Below are 23,708 nucleotides of genomic sequence, written 5' to 3' on the forward strand. Positions count from 1 at the left end.
ATTACCTCAATATCTTCTCTCCTCTCCCCCTCCAGGTTCTGTTTCCTCCGCTTCCCATCCGCTTCTTAGAGTTGCGCAGAGAAGTAATAAGCCATGCAAAATATTCGAGATATATTTGTCTACTTAGAGAGACGTCACAAAAGACACAGCGTGCAAATAGCGGCAAAACTATTTGAAATAGACTCAGACTGAGACTCAGATACTCACACACTCACACACTCAGAGTCGCACTCAGTGGCGCACTCATATGAATAGCCTTGTTGTTCATGCTCTTTGAAATGAATGGCACAATAACTTTCTCGACAATTCTGACAGTCAAAAAGTCTGAGTCTCACACTTCCGAGTGCGCCTTGCCACATACCTTTTAAGGTTCTTTTGCAACTCACTTTATCGCAAAAGTTTTGCCCAAAATTCTGTTTTATTTATGCGTACGCAACAAACAATCGCAATCGGAGAATCAACGACTGGCAAATGCTCTTCGGAATGTTGTTTATCTTGGTTGTTGTCTGTGCATTGAAGTAAAGGGTATTCAGCAGTCGTGGTGCGCAGCATCGCAATGTGCGAGGCACTCACATGTTTTGCTCGCTTCGCAGCACAGAACACAAAACACAAAACACAAAACATGGCAAAAACAAAGCAAAACAAGACAATAAACTGCCAAAAGCATAAGTTTTTAGCTGGGAAAAAGGGATTCTCCCCCTCTCCCTTCCTCTCTTCTCTGTCTCTTTGTCTCTGCGGTTGAGTGTCTGCAATTTGTTTATTTGCCATGCCAGGATAAAGGATGTACGTACAAGGATAATGCGTGCATCATCATCATGGACATCGAAGTGGCCCCCAAAAATTAGCTTGATAAATCGACTCGACTTTACATAAATGCAGGGTATACTATAAAGTACAGGGTATAACACAGTCGAGTTTGTACTGTATAAGAAAGCAAACGCGAAATTAAATTCGCAACTTTATTAAATTGCATTTGTGTTTTTATTAAATCAATGAACATGAAACAAAATTTCGTGTTTAGCGCCGAAAACAAACTTGAGAATTGAATTGGGGAATGATTAAAGAAATAACAAGCAGGCAAGTAAATCGGTTTAGTGGGAGTTTCATCTTGCCCTCCCCCTCTTCTGCCCCTTCCCCTTCCGCACTCACACTTGCCGCACCCCATTTCCGTTTCCGTTTGCGTTTCCGTTTGACAGCTTGACTGGCAGTTGATTTACCATTGGAAATTGCATTTTTATTTATAACTGACATTTTTATTTCTATAGATTTTTGCATACATCTTTGTCATGCACGCTGTGACATTTGTCACAGCCCCCTCCCCCGCTTCCCTTTCTCTCTCTCCCTCTCGCTCGTTTTTTGCTCTCTTCCTTGCACACTCGCTGACAAATGAAGCCGCATTCTGGCGTGGAATTTGAGGCTCCAACGTCGCAGGCAGCGACCGAGCGAGCGAGCAAGTAACAAACAAGCCGCAAAAACCCATCAAACCAAGAAAACCGCAACTTGTCTCTCGCTCCCCCCCCAACCTTTAACCCCCCCTCGCCATTTACTTCCTTTCCCCTAGAGGAGCGGGAGCGATGCATAGTATAAAGTGTTGTAGCTGGCTGCCTTGTACCTGCCTCAACTTTTTGTTGCCATCTCCACACACATGGCAACTTTACTGACTGACTGACTCACTGACTGAGTGAATGACTGAGTGAATGACTGACTGAATGAGTGAATGACTCACTTACTGACTCACTGACTGCACTTCATTTGGAAAATTGCAACAGAGGCGAAAGGGCGCGATTACTTTATTGAATGTGCCTCGCTTTTGTTCTCTTCCTCTCCCTTTCTCGTGTCCTTCTATCCTCCTATATATCGTTTTCCCTCTTTTCTATTTCTCTCCCACTGTCTTACTTTCTCTCGCTATCACTCTCTATTTCCTTATATTCATCTCTCTCTTTTTTCTCTTTCTTTGTATTTCTTTCTTCATATTTTTCTTTATGTCTCTATCTCTCCCTCTCTCTCATGCCCACCTCACTCTTTCTTCCTCTCTTTCTCTCTCTCTCTCTCTCGTTCCATCCCTATATCTCTTCCATCATCCCTCTATTTCCATCGATATCACTCTCTGTCGCTCTCTATCTCTGTCTCTCTGGCTCGCTTTTCCTCTCTCTCTCTCTTTTCTCTCTCTCTTTTTCTGTCTATCTGTCCATCTCTCTTCATTTATCTATCTCTCAACATTCTTCTCTCTCCCTACATCGTTCTCTCTTTCAATTTGCTCTTTATTAATCTTTCAATCTCTCTTTCTCTACATATAACTCACTTTTTCTCGCTCTCTCTTACCTCTCTCTCTCTCCCTCTTTCTCTCTCTGTTTATCTGTCCCCCTCTCTTCATTTATCTATCTCTCTACATCTCTCTCTCCCTCCGTCTTTCTCTGTATTTCCATTTCTCTCTCTCTCTCCCTTTCAACCTCTCTTTCTGTCGACATTTCTCTCTTTCTCTACACATAACTCTCTTTCTTCCACTATCTCTCTCTTTCTCCATCTCTCCCACTTCTGTCTCTCTCTCCATCTCGCATCATTCTTTTAAGCATTGTTTACTCGATTGGACATTTCATATTTCTTTGCTAATCTAATTCTCCTCTTTATTCCTTCTCTTTGCAGGTAAGTGAGAGCTATCTCTTGGCCCTTGGCTTAATTTAATCATAATCAAGAATTAAGCATTATGTCAGCTGACCGAAAGTTTGTCAAGTTGCGCAAAGTTTTCAATTGGCGACGGGCGACTGGCGACTGGCTGCTCCAAAGTTGTGTTGTCTCTGTTGTCCCTCAGCGGGTGACTGTGAAATGCATAAAAAGGCACTCAGCAGGTGGGTTCAACTAATGCAGCTAATGCCCAACGGATGTCAGCCATTAACTTGATCATTATCGTGCTCGTTAACATTATCATTATCGTTGGCATTAGCTTTACAGTGAGACGCTTTCGTTCGCTTTCGCAGCGGCAGCTGCTTGATGGGGATTTTGACCACTGTGCGCTTGAAAGTATGCTACGCTTTTTGATGCGCTTAAAAGTATGCTACACTTTTTCGCTGTGCATATTTAATTTGCACTCGCTCAACGCTCAAGCTGCTCGCATTTTAACTTCTAAGAAAAACTGTTTGCCATTCAGAGAGTGGGCGGTGCGGATAGATGGGTGTGGGGGCGTGGTCGCGTGTCGAGACAGCTAAACAAACAAAATTTCAACTGCTGTAAACTACGCGTCAAGTGGCTGCTCGCTCTCGCTCTCTCTCTCTCTCTCTCTCTCTCTCTCTCTCTCTCTCTTTACTCACTTTTCGGCTCTGCTCAAAGCCAAAGCCAAGCCATTAATATGCCGCAAAGTATGCTACACTTTGTGTCAAGTTCCCTCACTCTCCTTTTCTCCCTCTCCCTCTCCCACTCTCTCTCTCTTCAGCGACTTCGAGTGGTGGCAAATGGCGTCAATTTCATTGTAATCAAGTGCTCGCTTAATTAATTACCCTACCAATCCGAGCATTGCGGACAGACAGGTAATTGTCGTGTAGAGAATGCGAAGACTATCAATTGCCAAAAATTGTTTGTAAATGGAAGCATTCATTATTATTCGTATGCCAACAAGGAGTCATCTTCGATCTGCGATATACCGAATATTGGCTCTGGTATATTTTTGTAGTATGTTATCTTGGTAGATTTCAATTAATAATACCCAGAAGGTGTCATCGCAGTCACTTGATATACCAAATGTAGTCTATGGTATGTTTTAGTATATGTTCAGTATTTTAATTAGATATATAAGTTAAGCTATGAATGAATATTAAGTTAATAACACCCAGAATAAATCATCTCCTACCCTAGCTATACCAAACCTAGCCTTCGGCACAGTTTAGTATTTTTTGTATAATAAATCGGCATATTATTTGGTATATTTTGGTATTTTGTAGTACATTATTTCGGTATATTTTTATTATCTTGGTAGATTTCAATTAATAATACCCAGAAGGTGTCATCGCAGCCACTTGATATACCAAATGTAGTCTGTGGTATATTTTAGTATATGTTCAGTATTTTAATTTGGTATATTTTAGTTAATAACACCCAAAATAAATCATTTCTGATCCTTGCTATACCAAACCTAGCCTTCGACACAGTTTAGTATTTTTTGTATAATAAATCGGCATATTATTTGGTATATTTTAGTATTTTGTAGTACATTATTTCGGTATATTTTTATTATCTTGGTAGATTTCAATTAATAATACCCAGAAGGTGTCATCGCAACCACTTAATATACCAAATGTAGTCTGTGGTATATTTTAGTATATGTTCAGTATTTTAATTTGGTATATTTTAGTTAATAACACCCAAAATAAATCATTTCTGATCCTCGCTATACCAAACCTAGCCTTCGACACAGTTTAGTATTTTTTGTATAATAAATCGGCATATTATTTGGTATATTTTAGTATTTTGTAGTAATAACACCTTAATAACACCAAGAACATAACACCTTAATAACACCAAGAAGAAGTCATCTCTGACGATTGGTATACCAAACATAGTCTTTGCCATATTTTAGTATTTTATAAATTTGGTATATTTTGATTAATAACACCAAAGAGGAGTTATCTCCTAGGATGTACCAAATATAGCCTATGGTATATTTCAGTATATTAATTTGGTATATTTTAATGAATAATACTTGTTGTAAATGGATAGTTTTCTTCCTTGTTTAGTTTTATCTGCTTTGTGAAGAGAAAGTATCGAATTGTATAGTATATTCATTATTATATTTAATATTTGCTGCATAAACTGCATTTATTAAACATGTGTTGAATTCTGAGAGACAAAACTTTCAATCACATCAACTACTAGAATTTAATCAGCAAATTGAGTGACAATCAACACAAAGCGTGAATGACAAATCACTCTTCAAATGTTATGAAATATGAGAAGCACTTTAATCTGCAGCCGAAAAAGCATTTGCTTGAATGTAAATTAAGCTGCAAATTAGAATTTTAACTAGCATTCCTTTCACTTTTGCCTTAGTGTGTGTGTGTGTGTGTTTGCGTAAATATTTCAAGTTGCCGCAGGACAATTCTCTTTATTAACACACTTCAGAGTGTGTGTGTGTGCCCCTTTTTGTGGCATGCAAAAGTGAAGAACTGTGGGGCAAAGAGTTCGCCATTAGCTGCTCATTTGTGTGTGAGCGGCAGCTAAAGTTAAACGTGAACCGCAACTTGGGCTACTAATTTCCCAAATTGAAAATGCAGATACGAGCTGTATCTCTGTGTATCTCTAGAATTTGTCAAGCCGAAGGGGCTTTTCCCTAAATCTTAATTGACTTCACATTTCAGTTGCACAGTCAAAGCTGAAAGCTTCCCCGAATTCTCTTCCAACTATTCTAATGTCAACTTTTTATTTGTCTAGCTAGGAAGAAGATTTTACAAGTTGTCAATATTGATTTACCATATTTAATTATAAAGCTCAATTTCGTTAATTTCAAATCAGATTAAAGAAGAATTTAAGAGCATTCTTTTATGTAATTCTGAATGTTGATTGTAATTTCTCTTTTAATTTATTTTTAAACAAGATTATCACTAACAATTCTTTTGTACTGGAATTTAGGAGTTCGCTTGAATTGTTTGCTCTTTTTTATAGATATAAAATATCTAAATTTTAACTTTAAATTTGTCTGCACTTTGCATTAAAAATTCTCTTCGAAATTAAATTCTCTGTGGAATTTCGTTCAGAATTGAATTTAGTTTTTAATCAATTTTCAGCTCAAGGTTGCCAAATGTTTTTATACTACAGTTTGTACTAAATACTATATCTGGTCTATCAAAGACTTCATCTGCTTCTTCGAGTGGCTTTTGTTTGGGCTTAATTAAGTTTCGTAGCACTCAGCTTTCGTCTGCAGCAAAAATGTCCTTTTTAAATTGTCTGCTTCATTTGGCAGTTGTTGTTGCTGTTCTTGTTATTTGTATTGTGGCTGACTCTGTTTATTGTTGTTGTTGTTGCTGTTGTTGTTGTTATTTTAGCCGCTTGCTTTTATCAGATTATAAAACATTAATTTAATTTACTTACACTGCGAGTGTTATTTGTTGTTGTAGTCTCTGCCTTGTTTGTTGTTCTTTTTGCTGTTGTTGTTGTCCAGTCACGCAGCGCCCCAATTGACGCGAAATTCAATTAAGATATAAAGTGAAATAATTTTTTAATGGCATACGAACGAGACAGACAGAGAGAGAGGGGGAGGGCAACACAAACAGCAAGGGACACATATATAGAGATAGACAAATAGACAAGCAAAGAGATAGATAGAGAGAGAAAGAGAGAGAGAGCTTTGGAATTGATTTCCCCAGCGAGTTGATGTGGCGTGTGACTGGGAAAAAGGACAACAGGCAGGACACGAGGACACAAGCAGACAGGACAATTGTGCATTCCAGGCGTTCATCATAACTTAGTGTCGTGTCATAAACATAAATGGCCGAAAGCGGAAACGGAAATGCGCATCGCATTGAGCAGTTCAATGAGCCACTTTGATTGAAATTTCCTCCCTCTTTTCTTTGGTCAGTGCTGGAAATAATTACAACGTGTTTCATGTTGTCGACAGCCCATGCACATGAAAAGAGAGAGAGAGAATCGAACCAAGACAGCTGCAGCCATTGTTCAACTGAATCAGAATCAGAGTCAGATGCAGACACAGACACAGAGATGCGTATTTATTTTAATTTGAATTAAGCAAGCACAACACAGAGTTTAACGAAATGCAATCGGACAGCGAGACTGAAACTGAGACTGATTCTGAGACTGAACTGAAATTAATTGCCAACTCGCCATAATCCAAAAGAGCCAATTAATGACTCTAGTTGAAAGCAGCCAAGAGTGAGAGAGAGAAAGAGTTGCCAAACTTAATGAACTACCGAAGTGAAAGCACTGCAATTTAATGAAGATCAAATCCAGAGAAGAAGCGTTTAATAAATAACATATTCAATGTATTATAAAATATCAACAAAAATGCAGGACAATTAAAAGATGATTTAATTAGGAATTAGAGTTAATATAATAACAAGAAGTTCATAAATAAACTCTTGCAATTGTTGAAGAGTGAATATAAATAGAACAAAATAAGCTATTTCGAACTATTCGAAAAGTAAATTAGTTTAAAGTTATTTTGAATTATTCATAAAAGATAAAAAATAAATTGGCAAATCAAATAGAAAAGAGTATACTATGAATACGACAAAAAAAAACTATATTTTGTTGTTTCTAAGAATTTGATTGTGATCGGCTAAAAATAGAAGTTATTTCAGAAATGCCTCTGTATGTGAAATTACGCCTACTGCAATCGAATTTTAGCTACGATCTGGTATATTTTAACCTATATGATATATTTGGACATTTCATTGTGGCATTTCAACGATATACCAAATATGGCCTTTGGTGTGTTTTAGTCTTCTTGTGGTCTATTATTCGGTATATTATAGGCCTCGTCCGGGATCCTCCATATACCAAATATAGTATTTTAGTACATTTTCCGTATCGTATCATCGCCAGCCCTCGATATACCGAATATGGCCTTCGGTATATTTTAGTATTTTTTCAGTATAATAATTTGATATATTTTAATTAAGAATACCCAGAAAAGTCATCCTTGACTCTCAATATACCGATTATAGCCTTCAGTATATTTTAGTATTTTTTCAGTATATTATTTTTATTTTTATTTTTTTTGATTAATTTTATAGACTAATATTCTTAGTTTTTGGAATTTATTCTTAAAACGGTTTTTTTAGGACAAACGTTTTTGGTTTTAGAAACTCATCTCTTTTTTAGTGTAATCTTTAAAGTTAGTTGTGGAAATGATGCTAATATCATAATTATATTATATTTGGAGTTCATGCTTTGCCTTTAAAGCAGTGTCATTGGCATGTGTGCGTGTGAGTGTGTGCGTGTGTGTTTGTGGCACGTTGCAAGCAAGAATTACTGGCAGCAGCAGAAAATGGCTTTGCTATTTACGTTGTTAAATTTACGTATCTCGTTCGTTCGTTGCGCTTCTCAAATTCCATTTGAGCCAAAAGCAAAATTGTTGCTGGCATTGTTTCGCTTTTTGTGTGTTGTCAAAGTTTGTACATAGTTTGCAGATGACAAAAGTAATAACAGCTCTGCACTAACTATGCAAAAATGCAGTCGTCATCTCGATTAGACGTTTAATTAGATGATTAACTCTCCAACAAACTAATGCGTGCAAATAATGAGTTTCACTTGCAGTTGCAGTTCGCTTTTATCACTTCATTATTTTTGCACATTTGTTAGTTTTTATACCCGCTTCATAGAGGGTAAAAGGATATTATAACTTTGTACCTACTTACTATGGATCACAATCTGGTATATTTTAAATGTACTGTATCTTATATATTTTGCACTTTATAGTGTATTTTGAGTGTAGTACTGTATCTAGTATATTTTGCACTGACTAACTATATTAATATACCAAATATAGTCTTTAGTATTTTTTTTTGGTATTTTTGCAACATGTGAGTTCTGAATATTTTAAGACTGCTTTGTCTGAAAATCGGGTACGATTTATATTTATGAATGTAATGCTATATCAATATACCAAATATAGCCAATGGTATATTTTAAATACTTTGAGGTATATTCATTTGGTATATTTTTTAACTGAATTGAATCTGACAATCTAGCATATTTATAATACATATCTGCACAAATATACCAAATATAGTAATCGGTATATTGTCAGTATTTTTGTGCCATATCATGTCGGTATATTTTTAGATTGCGTTGGCTGATAGTCTGGTATATTTTGCATTTTGAATGTAATATTGTAAAATATACAAAATACAGCTTTTGGTATATTTGTAGTATTTTTTTGTCGTATATTAATTTGGTATATTTTAGTCGAGCACACTTGACTCTAGCTTTCTTACTTGCTTCATATCATTTTTTGCACATTTGATAGTTTTTTGTGCTGTTAGTTCTTTCGAGTTGAGCTGCAACTTTGCACGGACAATGCGGCGTATGCGCAATGTCTGCGTGCTAACGAACTTGCCGCATAGTTTATGTTGCTACAAATATTATTTGATATTTGATAGTCGCAGACAGCAGTGCGAGTGTGTGCGAGTGTGTGCGAGTGTGTGTGTGTGTGTGCACAGCAGGTGCTGCAAAGCGTAGAGACGGAAGAGGGGGAGAGGGGAAGAGGGGAAAGGTGTGTGTTTAGTTCCCAGAGCGCTAAAAAGTTTGCCATACCTGGCAAAAACTTGAATGCTCAGCCAGCCGAACGCCCATTTGTGTGCGTGCATATATGTGTGTGTGTGTGTCTTTGTGTGTGTGTGTGTGTGTGTGTACATGTCGCATATATCCGTAACTAATTAGCAACATGACTCACCTGGGAAAGTGAAGCGCGTCTGTGCCGCTCTATCTCTGTCTCTGTCTCTGTCTCTTTCACTTTCTCTCTTTCTCACTCTTCAACTCTTCTTCACTCTCTCTCTTTCTCTCTTTCTGTCTCTCTGTCTGTGTTTATTAAGGTGAATATGGAGCTGTGGGCCACAGTGTTTGGTTTTGTTGATAAACCCACGAAATGCTTTGTCTTCTGCCTTTGCCACGCCCACTAAACGTGGGGGCGGGGGGCGAGGCACGTATGACAGTAATGATGGGAGCAGCAGTGGCAGCGGGAGTAGCGGAGAAAACGCTAACAAAAAACCGCTAATTAGTTGAAAATAAATAATGAGAAAAAGCTCCCAAAATGCGAAGCGCGACCAATTTAAATGGAATACTTTCACACTCATGTTTAAGTGTGTATGTGTAGCTGTGTGTGTGTGTGTGTGTGTGTTGGCATTTTTGTAGGTCACACACACACAAGTAAGAAACGGTTAAGCTGCAACAAATATGATTTATTAGTTATGCACAGAGAGAAAAAAATGTAGATTGAAAAATCTTGATTTAAAATATTTTCGATCTTAAATTAAAACAATCTTGTAGCTGAAGTAAAAATAAAAGCTGACTAACATTTAGGTAAACAAGTTAAGTAAATAGAGCGCAATTTAATAAAGCTAACTTTCAAAGGGAACAATAAATATTGAAATATAACCTCAAATATAGAACAGTTCATAAAAAGAATAGACATTTTGAACAGTTGAACAATTCTTAAATCAAAATTTGTAGGCTGAATTTGCATTTAAAGATTTAAATCTTGATTCAATAATGTTTAAATTTTTGGCAATCTTAATTCAAGATTTTATTCTGAATTCTAAGTTTTTTCTTTCGGTGTAATGATTGCACCACACTTTCGACTATAGTAGATGCAATTAAATCTGTTCAACGACCGAATTCCTACGCATTTTATTAAATACTTTAATTGAATTCAGATTGCAACTTTGAATATGAAATAAATACAAAATGAGAGAGCGGGAAAAGTGCGAGGTTCATTTTGATATTTGGCAAATGAATTTGCATTTGCGTCTGAATTGAATATTTATGCAGCAGCTGGACTTTTGTGGCAGCTGCAACTGGAACTGAAAGTGGAACGAGAAAGGGAGCTGAAGCTAAAGCTCTCAAGGATGCATGCCAAGGACTCAGACTAAGGCTTATCTCGACGCGCTGAAATGCCAAGGCGATGATAACACAAAGTACAGTAAAAAACAACAACAACAAAGAGAGGGAGAGAGAGAGAGAGCGAAAAACAAATGAGGGACAAAGCAAAAAAAATGGAAAGCGAAGAGAAGTCGGAAGGAAGATAAAACGTCAGCGACAGCCGCAACTTTGGCTTAACTTGGTCTTCTTTTGTTTCAAATGCAGCGCCGATAACGAAGCGCCCAACGAGAGGCAAGAGGCAAAGAGGCAAGAGGCATTGCCTGTGGGGCAGCAACTGAGAGTGAGATTGAGATGGAGATGGAGACTGAGACTGAGACTAGGACTGGGATCGGATGTTGCGCTATCTGCTATCTGGGTGCGGGCAGCGAAAGTTTTTTCGCCTTTATCGAGAAAAACCCGCAAAAACAACAACACATTGGAAAATGGTCGAAATCCAAATACACTTTAAAGATGGATAATTCCAGAGATAGTTCCAGAGGGAAGAGAGATAGAGGAAAGTTTTTAAATAAAAAGTGAAGCACTACAAGTTTAGGTTATTCACTTTGTATGATTCGAATTTAAAGGAGATGCAAAGAAGCGTTTTTTTAATCGAAATTTAATGAGTTGAACTGAAATTTACATTTTGAAATTGTTAGAAATTTCAGCAGATTTTAGTTACTCAAATAAAATTATGAATTGCAAGGAAGAAGGCGAAGCATTTTTTAACTATTTGAATTAAACAAGACAATAATCAATACTTAAGTACTAGATGTTTAGTTTTAGAATTAGAAGTGACAAATGCAAAGTAACGTTTGTATATTTACTTTAAATCAAGAATCCAAATGAACTAAGTTGAATTACATTTTGCATATTAAAATTAATATAAATTTCAGAAATCTAAAGTTGCTTATTTTCAATAATACCATATACTACAAATATACCGCAAAAATACTAAAATATAATATATCGAAGATTATATACGGTATATTGATATAATACTATATTCCAAATATACTATGAAATACAAAATATACCAGAAAAACAGTTTAAAAGTATACCAAATTGTTATACTACAAAAATACTAAAATATTCATAAAGCTTCATTTAGTATATTGATGCATTCAAAATATACCGTAACGTGAAAAATATACCAGATTTTCTGTCAAAACAGCCTGCAAATATACCAACATAATATACTTTAATAATACTAAATATATACCAAATACCATTTGTTAAATTTATATAGTACTTCATTCAATATATACCATACTGTGAAAATTATACCAGATTGTCAGACAAAACAGCCTACAAATATACCAAATTATTATACCACAAATATACTAAATATACTAATATATAAATACTATATTTGGAATATTGGTATATTACTACATTCAAAATATACCAGAAATATACCAGATTGTCTGTCAAAGCAATTAAACGAAATTTTATTAAATGATTTTCGAAATTAGAAATTGCAAATTGCATCACATCGTCAGCTATATCCTTGCTTGCTTAGAGTATAACAAAAGCAAAAAAAAAAAAGGAAATCGACAATGAAAACAAAACAAATAAAGGGACTTGGAACAAAAAGTTTTGCTCATGCAAGCCATTTTTATGCAAATCAAAACGGTTTTAATCTTTTTAAGCCCGGCTCAGAACGCGAGCCCAAAACGCGAAAAGCGAAACGTGCCGTTGCGTATACGCCGTGCTGACCGAGCGTCGGAACTTTGTTTGAGAACTGCGAAATAAACACGTAATTAAAACCGCACGTTAATGGACTCGCTTCCCAGAGGGAAGATAGAGGGGAAGGCAGGTGGAGAGTGGAAGGTAGAAGGTGGACTAGGCCAGGTCAAGTGGGTGCAATCTGGACGCTGGCTTTGGTCATTTTCATTTCTATTCCCATTCCCATTCCCATTTCTATTTCAATTTGAATTTGAATTTCAATGTGAATTTGCAAAACATTCGCATTTAAAGCGCTAAAGAAATAGTTCGAATAGTTGACTCTCTTTTGCGCTCTGTAAAACTATTTCAATATAAAATTCATTTCATTTGCACAGCACAGAGATGGAGAGATAGACAACTAGAAATAGAGATAGACACTTGAATAGAGAAAAAGAGAGAGAGAGAGGGGGAAGAAAACAATGCCAAATGAATGAAAACGAATGAAGCCGAAAAACCGCGTGAAAGTTTTCTTGTTAAACCCAAAAACTGACTGGCAACTCTTCATCTAGCAAACTACCCATTAGCATGTACTTCTCAGCTACTCCCCTCTCCATCAACTACTCCCCTCTCCCTCTCCCACTCACTCTCTTTCTCTCTCTTCTTCCCCTTGAAAGTTCGCGCCGTTTAAAGTTTTGTTTGCCGCGCGATTTTCCTGAGGAATTAAAAGAAGCCTCCAAAGCACTCAGCTAAAATCCACACTTGGGCTTTCCCTCCTTTTCACCTCCACCTCCGTTCCCTGCCCTGCTTTCTTTCCTTGACTGCCGTCGGCGCTGTTTGCAATTAAAGCTAAACACAAGTTGAATCTGAGATTTTAGTCTCGTCTCGTCTCGTCACAGAGACTTCTTTGCTTATTTGCATTTGAAGGCGTCTTGTTAGGCAGCGATGCAGCTTGCCACATTGCCACATTGCCACTTGCCACATTCACAAGCAGCTGGAGACGGGGAGATCGAAGATGAAAGGCGACTTTTGGCGGTGTCTGTGGTCGAGCATCCTCTGTGTCTGTGTGTGTGTGTGTGTACGAACAGCTGCTGCTGCTACTTGAAATTCCATTTCAGTTCCCCAACGAACGTGCAGACCAAGTTAGCAGGCAGCAGCTTACGTATAACAGTATAACGCAATAGAATTCCAGCGTCGATTTGCATAACAATCGAAAAGTTCGTTTCATATTCGTGTAAAACAAATTATACAATTGCGTCAGCAGCACATACGCTTCGTTGTGCTGACCGAATTGCAGAGTATAACAGTTGTGTTGAGTGCTACGTTACAGTAGTGTGCAGTTCAGGTTGAATTTATGGCTCTTTCTACAAAGTGTATGTATAAATGCATTACTTATAACAGTTTTAATGCTATCACTTAGCAATAATCAATGCTAAAACTTCAATTGCAGCTATCAGTATAACAGTTTCGTATAATAGTTGTAATGTGATCGACATAGAAATGTGCAAGCATATTCAAAGCATGAATGAACAAAGCTACCAGTTTTGATTTTGTATAACAGCTTATAACAGTTTCGTATAACAGTTGCGATTACTTTTAGTTATTCGACATAGAATTTCGCTGGTCTAGAAAGCCTATAAAAAGCATGAATTAACACATGAACACTGCTATGAATTTTCGTATAACAGTTTATAACAGTTTCGTATGACAGTTTTATTGTAATGGTTTTTAATTATCCTACATTAAAATGTGTTTTTCTATAATCATCGCTCCCATTGCTGTATAACACTTGCAGCTGTCAGCTTTCACGCTCTTCCCCCTTCGCCACTTCACAACACTGGCAGCGGACCAAACACCTCCAGCTGTAGCCTCCGCTGCCCCACACTTGTCAACCGCGCCACTCAACCCGACACATTTGGCGTGTCACTTAAGAAAAACTCGATTTAGATTCGCTTTCGTTCGCATTAGGCGGGTCAAGGTTCACAACAACTGTTGTGTCTGTGTGTGTGTGTGTGTATGTGTAAGGATATGCAGCTGTAGGCAAAAGAGCTTGAGATTGGGATTGGGTTTGGGTTTGGGATGACGATATACATTTATTCAAATCCGAGTAACAGCCCATTTGTCGCATTAAATAAAACTTACGCACAGGGGAAGTCTGCGACTCAGAGTCTCGGACATGGCCAAAGGGTAAAGGGTAAAGAGAGAAAAGCCAAGGCAGAGGCAAAGGCAGAGGCAAAGGCATAAGGAAGAGCTAAGAAGAGGGGGAAAGAAAACAAAAAACAGAAAAAAAAACGAAAAAGGAAGACAACGAACGAAAGGGGGGAACGGAAGAGGCAACAAAATGAAACGTGCAAAGCAAATAAACACATGAAAGTCTAAATTTAATGCTAAAAGCCATTGAAGCATGGTTAAACCCCAACACAAACACAAATACGCCAACACAAACACACACGCACACATACACGAATATAGCCAAGCGTGACTAGAGAAGAGAAGGGGAGCCGCTTTTGGGGTCAGAGGTGCCGAGAGAGAATCTTAAGCAATCCCGGTTGCCAGACTACGAACTGAACGTGAATCAGAGCAGCAACAACACAATCTAAGCGGACAACAATTGTTGTTTGTTTGAATGGCAAATACCCTGTAATAAAGTAGTTCATAAAACTGGTTCATAATTGAGTGTGAGTGTAGCTTAGAGGAAAGATGAAATTATAAAGTTTCCACATTTTTATATATAATATAATATTCTTTTGATCTTATGTGGACAACAAGTGTTGTGTGTTTGATTGACGAATACCCTGTAATACGCTGCAATTGAAAACTGCATTTGCTTACTTACTGAAACTAATTCATAATTTATTTTCTGTGAGTGTAGCTAAGAGCAAATATGAAATTTTAAAGATTCCACAAATTTATGTATAATAAAATATTTCTTTGATCTTATGATAAGATTTTTGGTTTTAAACTATACAATTTTTCCTTCTTATTAATAAGAACTTAAGTCGTATATTAAATGTTCTTGAAATCAAGATGTGATTTTTAAAATGAAGATTTTCATGTTCTTGACGCACTTTTTAGACCAAAATTCTTGGTAAATCTTGATTTCAGAACTTTTTGTTTTTGTGTAGAATGAAATTTAAATTATAAAGTAACCACAACTTTAATCTTCAGCTTGCTTTAGTTTATCAGACTTCCTAATTTTAAATTTAGTTGTTTTTGGTAAGAATCTTGTTGAGTTCGCTTCGATTTGATTTCAATTTTGATGGTCAAATTATGCATTTTATATTCTGGTATTAAACTGCTTCTAGTCAATGGAAAGATTTACCTGTTTAGAGTCTATTTTATTCGCGTATTTTTCTCTCTCTATGTCTCTGGCGATTTGGCTGCTGCTTTCAGTTGCCCTGTTGGCACCTTTTTATGGCAGCATCAAAACCGAAAAACAACTGAAGCAATTTCAATTCGCTGTTCGTTGCTCTCTGCTTTCAGCCATTTTCATTTCGTGCCTTTTGTTTTGGTTTCAATTCAATTTGTTGTTGCTGTTGTTGTTGTTGTTGCTGTGGCTGATGCTGTTGATTTTGCCATATGCGACACTTTTTTATGGGCTGTGCTGAGGTCGCGCCTCGCTCTGATAAGCGAAATCAAATGTCAAACTGACAATGTAAACAATTTCAAATGTCCTGCCAGCGAATACATGTGTGTGTGTGTGCGAGTGTGTGTGTGTCCTGTGGCATGTGTGGCATGTGGCGTGTGTCCTGTGGCCACCACATTACGAGTGCGAGTTGCAAGTTGCGAGTCTGTCTGATTCCTCTCTCCATCTCTCTCTCTCTTGCTCTGTACTGCGCTGTCATGGCGCTGATTTCCGTTTTCCGTTTCCGCCAGGCACAAATAGCATTGCCAGCTGTTGATGTCGCACACACGCATAACGGTACTCAGTCTCTGTCTCCATCTCGTAATGCAAATGCCATAAATAACGAGCCGAATCAGCTGTAAGGGAGAGCAGCTCTCTCTCTCTCTCCCTCTTTCTCTCTCTGAGTCTCTCGTCCATTGTCGAGCGACCGATAATAGCATTAATGTGTACATTATATCTACACATCCTTCGCTCTCTCTCTCTCTTTCCCTGTCTCTGTCTCTGTCTCTTTCTGTGCTCGAGCACATTCATCACGCAATATACTAAAGTGAAATTGAAGACATCTTAAGCACCTGCCGCTGAGTTCAGAGCTCAGAGCAATCGCAGTTCTCTCTCTCTCTCTCTCTCTCTCGTTTTTTTTCTAAATATAAATCGAGGCAAAGCTTTGTTTACATTTGTATACCCGCTAGCCATAAAGTAAAAAGGTATTATAACTTTGTGCTTGAAGAAATTAATATGGCAGACAGCGACCCTATAAGTATATATATTTTTGATCAGCGTCGTATATATTGTGTATATATTCTTTCGATCAGATAACAATTTTACATACAAGTTATTTAGGAAATTTTGTTGTATGGTATATTTCGGTATATTATCCACTCTATGATATACAATATTGAATGTAATACAATATCAATATTCCAAAAATATCTTTGGTATATTTGCGGAGTGTTATTTTGGTATATTTTTAGAATGTTTAATTGGCAACTTGGTATATTTTTAATGTATAACCTATCGGTTTACCAAATATAGCATTTTCCATATTTTTAGTATTTTTTGCTGTATAATGATTTGGTATAATTTTAGACTGCTTTGGTCGATAATCAGGTACCAAGCATAGCCTTTAGTATACTTTTATATTTTTGTGGTATATATTTGGGCTGGTTTAGTGAATAAGTTTGTATGTTTTGTACACTATGGTATATTTTGAATATATAACTATACCAAAATACCAAATTTAGCCTTTGTACATATATTATTAGTCTTCCTTGAACATATTAATTTTGTATATTTTTAGATTTACTTGGTTGACAATCTGGTATATTTTGAATGTAGTACAATATCAATATGTCAAATATAGCTTTTGGTATATTTTCAGTATATTTGTGGTATATTAATTTGGTATATTTATAGTGACAATCTGGTAAATAGTATGTTTTATTCATATTAATATATAAATATACCATGTTTAGTCTTTGATATATTTTTAGTATATTTGCGGTATTTTAATTTGGTACATTTTAAAATGAATACTACACTGCTTAGCTTTTATTCACCATGGATAGCGGATATTTCACAGTCGAGCACACTCGCTTGTACCTTTCTTACTTGTTCACATTATACGCATATTTGCCAACACATTATCATTTGTTGCACCCATTAAGTCGCGATTCCAGAGGTTATCATCAACGTCGTCTGACCACAGAGCGAGAGAGAGAGAGATTCTTGAGTTGATTGGAATTGATTTGCATTTGCATTTTAGATTCAGATTAAGATTCAGATACCGAGCACACACATATCAATCAGCATTTGTCAGGCAGCAAACCAGAGTGCAAAATAGCATTCAGTCAGTCAATCAATCAATCAAGCAATGTAATGAACGTAGTTGAAAGTAACGAATCGAATCGCATTGTCATTGCTCATCGGTTAAACAGGTTTTCCCATTATTACACAGAAAATACTTTAAAAGTAATTTGTGCAAGTGCTTCGTCCCCCTCTTCTTCATCCCTTTCCTATATTTATTTATGGAATTTCATAACCATTATTGTGTGTGTTGTGTGCTTCCCCAACCCCCTCGGTTGTTGTCTGTGTTGTGGTCGCAGTGCATTCAAATCCAAATTCAAATTCAAATTGAAAAGCAATTTCAACTAATTTTAAACAAATTGCTTGGATAATTCCAACGAGCATTTGAATGCCGCAACAAAACTATAACAATTATGAGAGAGAAGCACAATTCCTGCCCTGATACCCTGTAAAATGTTAGGGGAAAAGCAGTTGCTTGATAGTTATAGATTAAACCATTTGAAAGTTGGTTGGAGTTTGTTTAATTAATAGAAGCGAATGAAATGTGTGAAAGTATCGAAGCGTTTTCATAACCAATTGAAATCGACGAGCTTTGTCGATGACATTCTATTTCGAACAGCTCAAATTCCCTTTGGGCCACGTGCACACAAAAAACGGCAAAAAACAAAAACGAGCCAACAAACAAACGTTTGACAGCAGCAACGAAAACAACAACAACAACGACGTCGAAATGCAATTTTACAAGCAATTAAAACTTGAATTGAAATGTTTTTGGGGCATGGCAACAAAAAACAACAACAACAACAACAATAACAGCAGCAGCAAACGGGGAAAAAACGAAAAGAAAAATGTGCCAATGGCTTGTTAAAAATGCGTTAGTTGCACTAAATGACTTTCAAGGCGAGCGAGGGGAGTGGCAGGGGTTAAATGTCGACAGGGTGGAAGGGTGAAGAGGGTGGTGTAAATGAGTCGTAACCAAACTAAAACCAAATGCACCTCTCGCTTTTCCCTTTTCGCATTTGAATAGTGCAAGAACACTGCGAACTTTGTTCAAGTACAGAATGATCAAGAGGGTGAACTATGTAGGTTGAGGTTATGTTGTTCCAAAAACAGTCTATATGTACTTTTTCCATTTTTCAACACTGTTATTTAATTTAATTGATGACTTTTAAATCGTTTGATATTACAACGAGAATAGACGGATTTATAAATACATTCAATTCTATTCCACACTCAGTATTTATGTTCTTTCTTCTGATCTCTATTATGTGTTGAGCATTTTCCAACACTGTTAGTCAATTGTTAATGATTTTTGAAACGTTTCATTTTAAAACGAGAATAGACAGATTTATATATACACTCATTTCTATTCCACACACAGTATGTATGTTCTTTCTCCGCTTTTATATTATGTTTGAAGCATTTTCCAACACTGTTAGTCAATTGTTTGATTGATTGATTTTTAAATTACTTAATATCAAAAAGAAAGTAGACAGATAATTATATTCTACAAATACTATTTATATTCCAACTAGTGTTCTTTAATATGTTTGAAGCATTTTCCAACACTAATGTGGCCTGTAGTGTTGTCAGTTAACGTTGCCCACTTTGATTTAAGCATAAGTAATAATAGTAGTTAGCTTCAAGTTGAAATCAATTCTCTTTTATATTTAGTACGCAAATCAAAGAAGCGCGTTGTTCAACACTATTAATTGGCTACCAGTGTTGCCATCCGCCATCCAAATTTCTTGCAGTGTACTTTAAGCGATTGCAATTTGCGTTCTCGATTGCTTCATTTCGATATCAACATTTGTTGACATTGCCTCCGTCTGGCAAGCACTCGCACACACACACACACACACACACACTCTGGCACACACACACACACACACTCTGGCACACACACACACACACACTGGCACACACACACACTCTGGCACACACACACACACACACACACACACACAGATGTGTACGCTAATCCGTTGAAAATAGCCGCCATCAACAATTGTTGAGTTGGTTAGTTGGGCTTTGGTTTGTCGTTGGTTTTGGTAACAAGAAGGGAGGCCAGTGGATTAATTGCTTTATGAGCTGCAATAAAAGGCGTGGCATCCGCCTCTCATCCTCGCTCCTTTCTGTTGGCTGGCAGCTGTGCTGGCATTTTGTGAACTGCAATTAGCAGCAAATAAAATAATTTACGATTGTAACGAGCACAAAATGCCACTACACCGCACTCAAAAGGCGACGACGAGGGGTTGGTTTGGTCCCGCTTCCCCCTCCCGAAAATTGGTCAGCAGCAGTCCGGCTAACTGACTGACCACCGAAAGTCGAAGAGGAGAGCAGGGAAGGGGGAAGCACAGCAAACAGCCGCTTGCGTGGTAATAACAACAAATTGCCAAAAATGTTTGCCCACTTACAGACTGGCGGATTGTGATTCTGATTTCTCTCGTTCATTCATTGCCCAAAAACAACACTCACACTCACACTCACTCGCATTCACATTCACATTCACATTCGCATTCACGTTGAGAGGCGTGCGCGAATGGAGAGTGGAATCTTATTAAGCCACTTTAGATTTATAGCCAGCTTTTTGGCGTGTGGTCTCGATGCTCGATGCTCCAAGGGATGAATGCCTGTTGGCTAAAACGGGAAATGAGAAGAGGGAGAGGGAGAGGAAACGGGGATGGGGACGGAGGCGGGTTCTTTATTAAATTGGCCCCGTCGGCGGCTGCACGAAATGTCTGCAGATTTGTCCATCAATTTTCGTTGCAAATATTCCAATGCAAATGAATACGCCACATGAATATGTGTGTGTGTGTACAAGGCCATGAATATGAATATGAATACGAATATGAATATGGAGGAGTAGAGCAAAACGCAGTCTAGTTAGCACATTCCCCCTCTGCTACTCTTTTTCAACTGTTCCAAAACGAAACCGAACCCAAACGAAACGAACCGAACTCAACTGAACTGAACTGAACTGAACCCAATCAAGAAGTGAAAATCCTGTTTGCCACAAAAGGTGTTGAAAAGTTAAATAAATCAGAGCGAAAACGGCTGGAAAAATAATACAACAAAAAACACACATACAACTAACAAATAATAGAAGCGATCGAATAGCAAATACCCTATAATGAAAGAATAGTCATTGAAACTTACCTTATTTCCACAAATTGCTTATTAACCAGTTTCATATTATGTAAATTGATTCTAAACTTTCATAATTTAAATCTAGTTATTTCTGATACAAAGACTATTCAATTAGTCTAGACCAAAAACGATGTGCTATCGATTTTACTGTTACTATCGATAAATAAATCGATTGTGTTTAATATTATCTGATTAGAATTTCTAAACTTTCATAACTTTCTTAAATAATTGTCCTATCATAACATAACTTCAATAGTTTGCGACCCTAGCAAAAAGTGCGTGCTATCGATATTTCTGAAAGTATCGATAAACTTATCGATTGTGATATCTAATTAATATTATCTGAGTAGAATACCGAGACTTTCATTATTATTATTTAGCAATTGTCCCATCATAACATGACTTTTATGTGTTATCGATACAACTGATACTATCGATAGGCATATCGATTGTGAGGATGTCAAGCGTGCAGCATGCCATAAACTTTGCACACTTCAATCGATAGCGAATCGAGAGGCAGCTGTTGCCCTCTTCCCTCTGTTCTTTCCAGGGCAATGCCTAAAAAATGATGCTAAAAAACTAGTGATGGTCGCCACAGGAGCTGTAACGAAAAGCGGGCGGACTTAAAAGGGGGAACTCAAAAGGGGGGGCGGCATGCATAAATAAAAATGTGGCATGTTGGGTCAGAAATAGCATGACATTTTCGAGCGGCCAACAAAATGGCGGCAGATAACGGTTAACGGCAGCATAAAACGAGAATGTTTAGCAAAGGGTTGCGCTCCACGAAGGCGGCTCACCGAAGGACTCGCAGGACACAGAGCACAGAACACAGGACTCGGGACCCTTAGACAGACCTCGAACCAGACCCAGACCCAGACCCTTGGCCACAGGGGATGAGTCAATGTCCGAGTCGAGGCGAGTCGAGTCGGACTCTAAAGTCGCTGGGGGGATCAACGTGACCATATGAGAGTAGGAAGGGAAGAAACGGTGAAGAGGGAGAAAGAGGGGAACTGAGGGAGGCTACTATGCTGAACCACTGAGCCATAAAAATCAATAAAGTCAACGCTTGTTATTGCTGCTTGTGTTGCCCCCTGCAACAACATAACATATAAGAGCCCCTCCACACACAGTGGCCTCACCTGTCGTCTGTCCGTCCGTCCGTCCGTCCGTCCGTCTAAGGACATCAATTGAGCCTGCTCCCGACTCCCGGGTCCTCTTCTGTCGACAATGAGCCCTCTGAGAGCGATACTCCATGTGAGCACACACAAATTTAAGTTTCACAACAATTTGGCAATTTGGCAGGCGAACGAGCGCATAATCAGACGAGTGCTAATATGATAGACTACCGAAATACCCTGTATTATTTACATTTAGGTTGAAAACTAAATGGAAATTCTTAGTGACAGGTTTGAAATTTCTATCACTAAAAACTTATTTTTAGTTGATGATAGCTGCTTATGCTGGATATAATCAGGTTAGCAGACTAGTGCTAATATGCTAGACTAACGCATACCCTGCATTATTTGTATTCATTTACTTTCAACCTAAATCTCTCTTTGGTTGCATGTTCTCAACATGCTGAACTGATTAGTTGACTCTGGCATACCCTTTGTGCTAGCTGCTTATGCAGGGTATCGAGGGCCTAAAGCCACTTCAACTTCAAGTAGATATTTTTGCAAATATGTCAAACAATATTTTTGGCCTGGCTGCCTGCCTCCTCTTGCTTTTCGCTGCTGGCAATTGAATAACATTTCATATTCCTTTTCTCCACTTGTCTCGTTTTCGTTCTCGTTCTTCTTCACTTTGTTGCTGCTCACATATCAGTCCAAGACGGAGCTGAGTGCGTGCTCTTCATTAGCAGCAGAATGCGCAGAGAGAAAGAGTCGAGTGTGTGTGAGTGTGTGTGTGTGTGTGTGTGTGTGTGTGTGTGTGTGTGTGTGTGCACTTCATGTTTATAACTGAACCATCGGCTAATGCTGTCTATTGGTCAGACAGGGTTGGGGTTTGGGTTTTGGATTTGGATTTGGGCAGCTGTAGCTTGTTAATGCCTCCCGCTGCCACACAAAAGGCAAATTTTCGGCAAAGTCTTTCATCCGCCATCCTCTCGCTCTCTTGCTCTGATGTGTGCTCTGTTCTGTTGTGTCCTGTACAAAGTGTCCCATCCTGTCAACTGTCGACAATTTGTTGTGTTTTTTATTAGGCTGCCCAACGAGGCCTGGCATAAATGTTTCATAAACGAAAGGCTGAAGGCTGAAGGCAGAAGGTTCCGGCCTGGCCACAGCAGGCGAATTATCCCGACAAAAAGTCGCCATCGCCATCGCCAGATGCTGCTTGAGTCTGAGTTGCTGCACATTAAACTAAAGCGAAGTTCGCTCTCTCGCTCTCTCTCTCTCTCTTCGGTTTTCGCTTTTGATCTGCAGCTGCTGCATTAAGTTGCGACTAATTCATGCCATTTTACAGTCAATTGATTTGCAATGTCTGCTTTCGGCAACGAGTTATGTATGTGAGTGAGTGAGCGAGGGCAATTGCTCTCAAAAGTATGCAGCATAATTTTAATATCAAGATGGCGTCGCATGCAGACAGAGAGAGAGAGAGAGAGAGTGGAAAGTTGATGTTAAAGAAATACATAAATTGAGCGCATAAAAATCAATTTGCCGTAACCGCACAAGGCAAATAAAGTGGCCCAGACAATGACGACACAACCAGATAGAGAGAGAGAGAGAGAGACCAGTGAGCAGACGCTTGGCAGCTGCGTGGGACGTCTTCCACTAAGAATGGGAGGGAGCAAGCAACAACATACATTAGAATGTGGGCAAGGCGCATGTTGCTGCATAAAAGCCAAGTCCAAGTTCGAGGCAATCACAGCGTTTATTTGCATACTTTTCGG

At 38.0% G+C, this 23,708-nt stretch overlaps 1 protein-coding gene across 2 annotated transcripts in view; it reads left to right on the forward strand.

Annotated features, from left to right (window-relative positions):
- LOC133848075 (uncharacterized) overlaps positions 1–23,708 on the forward strand; it is a 104,775-nt gene that overhangs the window by 49,039 nt on the left and 32,028 nt on the right. The window lies entirely within an intron of this gene.

Source organism: Drosophila sulfurigaster, chromosome X (assembly GCF_023558435.1).
Source record: "Drosophila sulfurigaster albostrigata strain 15112-1811.04 chromosome X, ASM2355843v2, whole genome shotgun sequence".
Classification (NCBI taxonomy): domain Eukaryota; kingdom Metazoa; phylum Arthropoda; class Insecta; order Diptera; family Drosophilidae; genus Drosophila; species Drosophila sulfurigaster.